We start from the raw sequence: 10,540 nt of genomic DNA, 5'->3' as shown, positions 1-10,540 counted from the left end.
GGCATAGCTTTAAATTAAGGGGTGGTAGGTATAGGACAGATGTTAGGGGTAGATTCTTTACTCAGCAAGTCGTGAGTTCATGGAATGCCCTGCCAGTAGCAGTGGTGAACTCTCCCTCTTTATGGGCATTTAAACGGGCATTGGATAGGCATATGGAGGATAGTGGGCTAGTGTAGGTTAGGTGGGCTTGGATCGGCGCAACATCGAGGGCCAAAGGGCCTGTACTGCGCTGTATTTTTCTATGTTCTATGAGACCGAGATGGAACAGGCTCTTGGCACATTTCACTGAAGATAGTTGCAAATGCTTTAGACTTAACTGCCCCATTATTGATGATGAAGAGATTTATAGAGCCTTTTCCCCTAATGAATTGTTTAATTGTCCACCACCGTTCATGCACAGAGGTTTTGGGAGGACTGCTGAGTTTGGATCTGATTTGTTGTCTGTTCAGTCATTCAGCCGTGTTATCACTTGCTATTTTTATGCAAGTAGTTCTGTTTTGCTGACATCTAACATTTTAGGTTTGAATGGTGCTGCTCCTGGCATTTCCTCTTCAGTGAGCCAGATTTTATGGTAATCGTGGAGTGGGAGATATACCAGGCCTTGAGGTTGTGTTGGAGTATAATTCTTCTGCTGTTGATGGCTACAATGCCTCATGTATGTTCAGTGTTTAATTGCTAGATTTGTTCTCAGCATATCACATTTAAGATTGTGATAGTGCTATGCAACACAATGTAAGGTATTCTCAAATTGAAAATGGGACTTATGTCTCAAAAGGACTCTGGTGATCATTCTTATCAATACTGTCATGGACAGATGCCTCTGTAGCAAACAGATTGCTGAGGATGATATTAAGTATGTTTTTCCCTTTTGTTGGTTCCTCACCACCTGTTGTAGAACAGTTTAACAGCTGTGTCCTTTATGACTTAACCAATTTGGTCAATGGTACTGCAGCTGAATCACTCTTGGTCATAGATATTGAAATCCCCAACCCTGAGTACATTCTGTGTCCTTGTCACCCACCATGCTTCCTCTCAGTTGTGTTCAACATAGAGGAGGACTGATTCATCAGCCAAGGGGAGGGAGGATGGTTTCTATACATGTTAACATGTTAATCAGAAGGAGGTTTCCTTTGTCATGCCTAACCTGATGTCAAGCTTCCACAGCTTGCTTACCTTGTTCAATTATAAAGTCTTACCAAAGTAGGCAAAAGCCCATTAATTCTAAAACTAGGCCTCAAAAAATGGCTTTAAAAAATCACCATGACTATAGAAATACTTATAAGTTAATTATTAAGTACAGACACACAGAAAAAAACAGCTCTCTTACTAAATAAAAACTTGCAATGAATGATTTTATTATATATAAATCACATATTACTGAATCCAGACTTCATGAAGTCTTATGACATCAGGTTAGACATGACAAAGGAAACCTTCTCCCAACTAACATGTATAGAAGCCATCCCCCCTCTCCTGGGTTGATGAATCAGTCCTCTTCCATGTTGAACACCACTGAAAGGAAGCACAGCAGGTGGCAAAGGCACAGAATATACTTGGGATTTAGGGATGTCAGCATCCAACACCAAGAATAATTCAGCTGTACCACCAGTGACTGAGTTAGTCAAATCATAAAGGGCATAGTTGTTAAACTGTGTCTACAACAGGTGGTGAGGAACCAACAAGAGGGCAAAATATATTTAATCTCATCCTCAGCAATCTGTCTGTTGCAGAGGCATCAGTCCATGACACTATCGATAAGAGTGACAACCTTTGGAGACAAAGTCCCACTTTAAATTTGAGAATACCTTACATTGTGTTGTGGAGCACTATCGCTAAAGTAATTTGATATGCTGAGACAGATCGAACAACTCAACACTGGACATACATGAGGCGCTGTGGGCACAAAGGAAGGTGGTTGTGGTTGTTGAAGGTCAAATGTTTTGGTCCAGACCATTACTGCAAGAGTTCTTCAGAGTCACATCCTAGACCCAACTGTCCTCAGCTGCTTCATCCACTTCCCTCAGCATAAGATCAGAAGTTGAGACGTTCTCTGATGAAAACACAATGTTCAGCTCCATTTGCTACATCCCATGACAGAAAACCTGCCTGTACTACACATTTACAGCAAATATTCATTGCACATGCTCTAATACTTTTACCAAGATGGTGTCTGGAAAGCTTCACAACGATGTTCATGTGTGCCATAGGTATTATATTGTTACTCAAAGGCCACTCATAACTCCCCAAAATAGTTTGGTCAAGCCTAATTTCTCACCAGGCTCCTATTAAAGATAACCACAGTCACTTTGTCCACTGACAAGTTGTGTTTTATATTTAAATTGCATTTTATTTCTTGCTTGAGGTTATTTTGATATGCAGATAATCATTTTGTATATTTCATGGTGTAATACTTTATTTGTGTTTTGCCCTAACTCTATCTTACTTTCATTAGTAGATGATCTTCCAAGTTAAGCAACACTCCCCTCCTTTTTTACACCTTTTGCACAAACAGCTCAAGACTATTTTCCTAACAATCAAAAATATCTCCCAGATTGCCCTTTGCCTTCACAATAAAATACTTGGAAAAACAATTATCAGTATAAATACAGATCGTTCTCTTATAAGTTGTGTGCCTCTGCAACCTCACACTATAGAAAATCTCGCTATAGAAAATCACGCTGGAGACGATTGCTAACAGAAAATCACTATACATGTTCAGTAGACAGTTTGTGTTATCCAAACAGCATCCACAATCCATCAATTTCCTTGTAGCCAATTAAGGAAATGCACCTTATAGCAGAATGACATGTCAACACAGTCTTAAAAATTGATGCCTCTTTGGAAATTCTGCCACACAGCCAACTCAGCAGCTGCCTTAGCTCCCAGTACCACGGGGTTATGAAGAATATGGTTTTTAGTTTCTGCCAGCAACTGGCAGTGCACTGAGACATCAGTAGAATGGTGGCACAATTTTGAAGTATCGATGGACAGAACATGTGGCAGACAAGCTCACTGATTATTGGTTTGCAGCTGTCTAACAAATGGCTCTTGCAGGTTGCTGCAAAATTGTAGGAATAAAAGATTTCTTAATGGTTTTAATTCAGTAATGAAGAGGATTATAGTTCCTTGTGGCCCTACTTTTCTGTTGTATGTTCCTCTGAGATCCCTCCTCACAAATTCTTTTCCATTCATCTTTAATTTACTTGAACTAGCTAAACACTCTAAAGAGCAACCAGCACTCCCATTCCTGCTGTTTGCGAGCTGTAGCAAATATCTGACCAGATTATCAGTGGCCTTTCAATGAGGTTCCATGACAGGTATACTTTTAGCCCTCCAAACCAAATCAATCTGATTGGCAGCGTACACACCCTGGCTGCCTCCCATGTAATGGAATTGATTACTTCACAGTTGACCCTGATGTTTTACCCTCACATAAGTTTGTCACCTGAGCCCGTCATTTCGTTATCTTGCTGATTGTTAACAGTTTGGGTTTTTCATTGGCTGAGCAATTTGGCATGTTCTTAGATAATTGTTTTACTGGTGCTATTTGTCATTTGATTGCAGTTATCATACTAATTGACTTTATTGCTGGGATATAAGAATTTGTCCATATGGTCAATTGAGCACAATCATTTTGTTACTCATCTTTCTGGGTTTTTGCCAATAGTTTATCTTGACTTCAAACATGGGTCATCCTAAGGTCAGGAAAAATGTAACCTTTCCTTTCTTTAGTATTACTGTGAAGAGGCTTTGTTTCAGATCCAGGCTAAAGCTTTCTGTCGTAAATATAGAATTACGAGTCTGACCTAATTCCAAAGTGCAGTGAAGTGTGGGATTCCATGCTGAGGAATGTACAAAAGTCTGGGGCAATTGCCACAGAGGTACAATGGGGAAAGATTTTTCAACTATAGTGCACCAAAATCTGTAGAACACCACAGGCTGGATGCCTGATGAACAATGGACTTTGTGAATCTCAAGTTTAGTTAAATTCTATTGAGTCATCTCAGATTGGCACATGATGCAGGGAGAAAGGTTTATTTCAATTGCACATTCTCAAATTTGCAAACAGAAATATTTTGTGCTTAGGCTGTAAATATGACATGAAATGTATATGTAAATATTAAGAGTATTTCAAGTGTTATGTGGCATCTAAAAATGGAACATTCTGTGTGAAGACAAATTGAATTTTACTGTAAATTCTGTCATTTTCAAAAGGAAATGTTTTGCAAGTTAATACGTGATGACTCGAAATGGTTGCATGAAATTGTTAGGTAAGGAAGTCTAAATTTTTATTTTATACAAAATTAAATAAATTTTATGCAAGTATTATACTGAAATCTACATTTTGTATTCTGATTTTCTCACTTAAGCAGCGTACTTTTTTTCAACTATTGCAGTAAAAGAGCAGCTTAATTAATAGCCAGTTAAAACTTGATCCTTATTCAGTGTCGCAGCTCGATCCTTTGTGTTAGGAGCATAAAGACTAAGCTAGTAAAGAATCTTGTGGTGCAGTGGTATTATTCCTACGCCTGGACTGAAAGTCCTACTTACTCCAAAGGTGCATAATAATTATCTCTGAACAGGTTGTTTAGGAAAAATAAGTTTAAAAAAATTAAACATGGCTAGTAAACTAAGCTCGACCTGGGACTCCATGTACACATATGTTAGGTAGGAAAGTCTCTAAATCTTTGTTTTGTGCAACAAGTTCATCTTGTTTGCAGTAGGCATTAAACTGAAACCTACAATTTAAATTTTGTAGTTACTAACGTAGAGATTTCTTTTTCAAAGGTTGCAATGTTAGAGCAGCTTAATAAGGAATCAGCTAAAACCCGATCTTCATTAAGTGACTCAGATAGACCCTTTGCATTGATAGCATGCATAAGTAGCCAATGGAATGTGACTTTGCACTTGAGTGTGTGACTTATACTCGCCAGAGTTGAGTGAAGAAAGGAAAATGGTGTTTGGTTGCATTTGCCTAAACAAAGCAGCTGATTGGTGAGTGGGATTGGTGACTGTTTCTAGTCTTTACAGTAAAAGTAGTCTTTACTTTGTATTTGCTAAAAAGCTTCTTAAATGTAAGATTGACACTGGTATAAAAACTTGCAATAAAATGTAAAATACTCTTCAAGTACAAAGAATAGAGATACAAAAGTGATTAATAAATTAAATGAAATACAATAGATGTGGCAAGGCAAGTGATCCAGAAAGAACTTATCTGTTGTACATGAAGCTCCTTGGATGCTGCCTGAGCTGCTGTGCTCTTCCAGCACCACGAATCCAGAATCATGTTTACAGCTTGAACAACTTTGAATCTGAGCTGAAGAGTTGCACCACCTTGACTCTTTGCTCCAGAGGGTGGTCATACCCCTTAAACAATGTAATTCAAATGTGTGATAAGCCACAGGATGGTGTATCTGGATATGATTCAGGTGTAAAGACTGAAGGGGTAGCTTTTCAGGAACCTTGACCCTTGCAATCAACTAACTGTTTCAAGGTTCTTTCAGGATGTATGGATTACAGGGGTAAATGAGAAAACTGATCATGAGATCATAGTATAGAGAGTCACTCAAATGGGTTACTCTTTAGGAATGGGAGACAATATAAATAGGGGAAATGGATGCCATTCCCTGCAGCCATGAATGTTAGACTGAAGGCTGTGTTCCCCGTCTGGTGCCAGGTTTAAGGACGTCTCCTCAAGGATAGAGAGAAACGTGAAGTGAAAGGAGGAAGGATCCAGTTATCATTGTCTTTGTTGTTGCCAACAACATTGATAGGTCAAGAAATAAAGTTCTGCTGAAAGGATTTGAACAGTTAGGAGCTAGATTATAAAATAGAACCTGCAAGATAATCCCAGCAACGCTACCCAAGCCACGGACCAGCTGCCACTGTGTAAATAAAGTCAAGTGCTGTCTCAAAGATTGGTGTGGGAGGAATGGTTTTCAGTTGAAGGGGAATTGGCATTAGCAGTAGTGTAGAAGGAAGTTGTACAAGCAGAACAGACTTCATTCAAATTGCATTAGGACTAGTATCCTGGCAAATCAAGGGGTTTTAGATTAATGAATATGGCATGAGAGAGGTTCTGACAAGCTGATAGGAGTGGGAGTAACATAAGCTTACAAAATGAAAGGATATGGCAGTTTTGCAGGATAGCTATTTAGGTAATGAGATAGGAAGGACAAAGCAAACAGGCATTATCATAGAAATGTTTACAAAAAGATCAAAGTTAGGAATTGAATATTCAGGGAAATATCTTTGAGGAAGGATTTCAGAAGGGGATAAAACAGTATGGTTAATCAAGGAAGTTAAGGGCAGTATAAAATTAAAAGAGAAAAGCATGCAATGTGACCAGGATTAACAATAATTGAGTGGATTGGGGAAATTTGAAAAACAAACAAAAATGACCAAAACAAAAGGAGAGGGATGATGTACAGACAATATACTAGCAAATAGTATAAGAGCTAAATAATGTAGATGGTGGAAATCTGAAACAAACAATTCTGGAGAAACTCAACAGGTCTGGCAACATCTGTGCAGAGAGAAACAGTTAATGTTTTGAGTTATGTATGACTCTTTAGAAATATATAAATACACTGTAAGAGCTTCTTTTTAAATATTACAAGGAAGAGAGAGGCCAAAGTGAACATAGGTTCCTTAGAATGAGGTTAGGGAAATAATAATAGTGTTTCAGGAAACAGCAGAAGATTTGAATAAATATTTTACAACAGTCTTAACATACAGGACACTAATAGCATTCCAAAAAATACTAAATCCGTTTGCAAAATGTCAGGAGGAAAAAAAATACATTAACTATTACTTGAGGAAAAAGTATTAGGGAAACCAATAGGAGTAAAGGCCAAAACATCCACTGGACCTGATAGTTGTATTTGAGGATTTTACCTGATGAAGGGGCTATGCTCCGAAAGCTTGTGATTTCATAAGAACATGTTGTGTCATGTGACTTCTCACTTTGCCCACCCCAGTCCAACAGTGGTACCTCCACATCACAACTTTAGTGAAGTGAAAACACCATTACCATAACATAAATTCATTGTGCAAGATAAAGTTATTCATAAAAATTACCTGAAGCATACAACATTCTTACAGGTTAAATATTTTTAACTGCTCTAATTTATCAAAATATTATCTTTTTTTAACATCATGGTTTGTTTTAAGAGCAACAGAAGAAATTTTATTAGCATTGCAGATGGTACGTTCCATACAGCTATCTAAAGAAAACAAATTATACAGCCCTGCAGTTAAACTTTGTCTCAAAACAATTCTTTGGCAGCTCTTCTACCTAAACAATAAATTGGAACAATCATAACAGCAAAAAATGGTGGAAATATCCTGGAGTTCTGAAAACAACAGATGCATAACTTGACATTTTGTTTGATATTTCTTACTATCAGATGAACCTGTAGTTCAACCATTATATGTCTTTCTGTTCTTTTGACTTTTTATACTCAGCAGAATAACTGTTACTGTTGAGCAATGGATTGCATCACTTATCATGTCAAGAATTTAGTCAGAATAAAGCATTCTCAGGATGAATATATAATACAGTAAGCCACCACTTAAAGCTGAAAATGTGCTCCTTAAATCATAAAACTTCAAGTGACACAACTTTAAGTGAATCATGGTTTCACATAGGCATCAATGTTAAAGCGAGAGTTAAGTTCTGGAGAAACTTCATTGTCTGAAGGAAGCACTAAAACATTACACTCTGTAACCTGAAATATTTTACGATGCTAAATCCCTACATGTCTGATGAAATAACTTTTAAAATCAAGTATATTTGAAAGTATGAAAGAACATGGCAATTTTCTTACTTACAGTACAGATACTTCCCACTGAATCAAGTTGAAGCAGCACAACGTTCAGTTCCAGTGACTTTATCAGGATGACAACTAACATCACAAATTAATCTGACAGAAATACTCTCCTTCTGCAGAAAATGGCTTTCCAGTGCTTTGATATGGGAAGTAAGAATTGAACTTGGGCTTAATAACAAAATGTCATCTCTCTACACCTGACTCCGTTTCCCGAGGGTCAACTCCCCTGTGGCCATGTGGATATGCAGCTTCATCTGATCAATGCACATTGTAGCCAGCAGCTGGACAATGATCGGAGTCCTGCTTTTTGACTACACGTTTTCTGTTCCTCCCTAAGGTCACAGAGGCCCCTTTCACTCCATAGACCAGATTGGAATGTGAATCACCACTTCAGTCACAGTTACCTTTGGCATTGACATGTATAAAATTCAAGAATCTAACCATCGCCTATTGACATTTAATGGCATTGCCATCACTGCATACCCCACCATCAACATCCTGGCATCACCATTAACCAGAAATTAAAGGGCGGCACGGTGGCACAGTGGTTAGCACTGTTGCCTCGCAGCGCCAGAGACCGGGTTCAATTCCCGCCTCAGGCGACTGACTGTGTGGAGTTTGCACGTTCTCCCCGTGTCTGCGTGGGTTTCCTCCGGGTGCTCCGGTTTCCTCCCACAGTCCAAAGATGTGCAGGTTAGGTGAATTGGCCATGCTAAATTGTCCATAGTGTTAGGTAAGGGGTAAATGTAGGGGTATGGGTGGGTTTCGCTTCGGCGGGTCGGTGTGGACTTGTTGGGCCGAAGGGCCTGTTTCCACACTATAATCTAATCTAATCTAATCTAATCTAAACTTGACTAGCCACGTAAGTATAGTGGCTGAACTGCAGGTCAGGGGCTGTGAATCTTTTGGCAAGTAACTCATCCCCTGATTCCTCAAAGTCTGTTCACCATCTATAAAGCACAAGTCAGGAGCCTGATGGAACACTGCCCACTTGCCTGGATGAGTGCAGCTCAATCAACACTAAAGAAGCTTGACATGATCCAGGACAAACCATTGTTTGGTTGGCATCGCATTCACAAACATTCACTCCCTCCGCCACAACGCTCAGCAGTAGCAGTGTGTATCACCCACAAGATGCATGCAGAAATTCAACAAAGCTCCTTAGATAGCACTTTGTAAATCTGTGGCCACTACCATCTGGAAGAACAAGGGCAGCAGATACATGGAAATATTGCCACCTGCAAGTTCCCCTCTGAGATACCCATCATCCCAACTTGGAAATATATCACTGTTTCTTCTGTGTCACTGGGCAAAAATCCTGGAACTCCCTCTCTAAGGGCTTTGTGACTGATTCAAGATGGCTCCTCACCAGCACCTTCATAAGGGCAACAATATATGGGCAAGAAATGCTGACCCAGCCAGTGACATGCATGTCCTGTGAATGAATAAAACAAAAATTCAGTTATTTATGTCTTTGCGCAAAGTTTGAGATAAGAAAGTGATGAGAAAGATTTGCAGTGAAAACTTCGAAACATATCTTTAAAGCCCCTTTACTTTCTCAGACGTACCAACTCAATTGACTTATTTTCTCTTAAGTCATGCGATGACAGCTGAAGCTACTCCTTTCTCTCACAGATAATGCTCATCTCCTGTTCACCTGCTTACACTGAAACTCCGACATTGGATTGGATCTGGCAGGGAATCGGGCACAGGGAGAGGCTACAGGTCAGGGAGTCAAACATAGGGAGTGATCACAGGTTTTGGAGTTGAGCATGGGAAGTGACCTTGGGAAATAACATTAAAAACATCTTGCAATAGTCAATCTAGTTATAACTTCACTATTAATTTATTTGTGTTCAAGCAAAGCAATGTTAAAAAATTGATTTGAAACAAGGACTTAACACTTAGTTATAGCGGTGTTCCCTCTGCTTTGACCCAACAGGAAGTTTAGCTCACCGTCATTGCATTTCATGGAATTAGTGAGAATGCACTTAACTTAATGGACACAAGTATTAGATGAATATTTGTCCTTGAACCTGCAAATTTTGTCATGTTAATGTTTGAAGGTGCACCAACATGATGAGGTGGAGCCTAGAACTTACAATCTGTGAAGCAATTGCTCTTACCTTCCGTCATCTTCTAAATTACAGAGTGTGATAGAAATCAGAGTGTTTTACCATATCAAGAGTGGGCAGAGTAATTGCTGTGAGTTAAAGAAATGTAAGCTATAGCTATGTGTGGTCTGTCAAAGGCAACACAATAGACACACTGAAAATAAAAAATGCTGGAGATCACAGCAGGTCAGGCAGCATCCATGGGAAGAGACAGCAAGCTAGCGTTTCAAGTCTAGATGACTCTTCAACCTTGAACATTCTAAAGCCTCCCATCTTTATCGCTGGATAAGGTTCATCTAGATTCAAAATGTTAGCTTGCTCTCTATGGACACTGCCTGACCCACTGTGATCACCAGCATTTTTCGATTTCAGTACAGATTCTAGCATCTGCAGTAAATTGCTCCTACCAGTAGACACACACCCATACAGTGAAGGTAAAACATACTTGAGAACTCTGTTCCTACTGACCCTTAGGCACCAACCTGCTGTGTGCAGGTTCAATTCCTTGATCCAAGCACTCCTGACCATTTCAAACAAGCTGAACCCCACTAATAACTGTGATGCAGTAACAATGTTTGTCCACCTGGAAAAATG

The sequence above is a fragment of the Chiloscyllium plagiosum genome, unplaced genomic scaffold (genome assembly GCF_037043375.1).
Source record: "Chiloscyllium plagiosum isolate Xiang-an unplaced genomic scaffold, Cpla_swu_hap1 HiC_scaffold_22, whole genome shotgun sequence".
NCBI lineage: Eukaryota > Metazoa > Chordata > Chondrichthyes > Orectolobiformes > Hemiscylliidae > Chiloscyllium > Chiloscyllium plagiosum.
The sequence above is the reverse complement of the archived record's forward strand: the minus strand, read 5'-3'. Positions refer to the sequence as shown.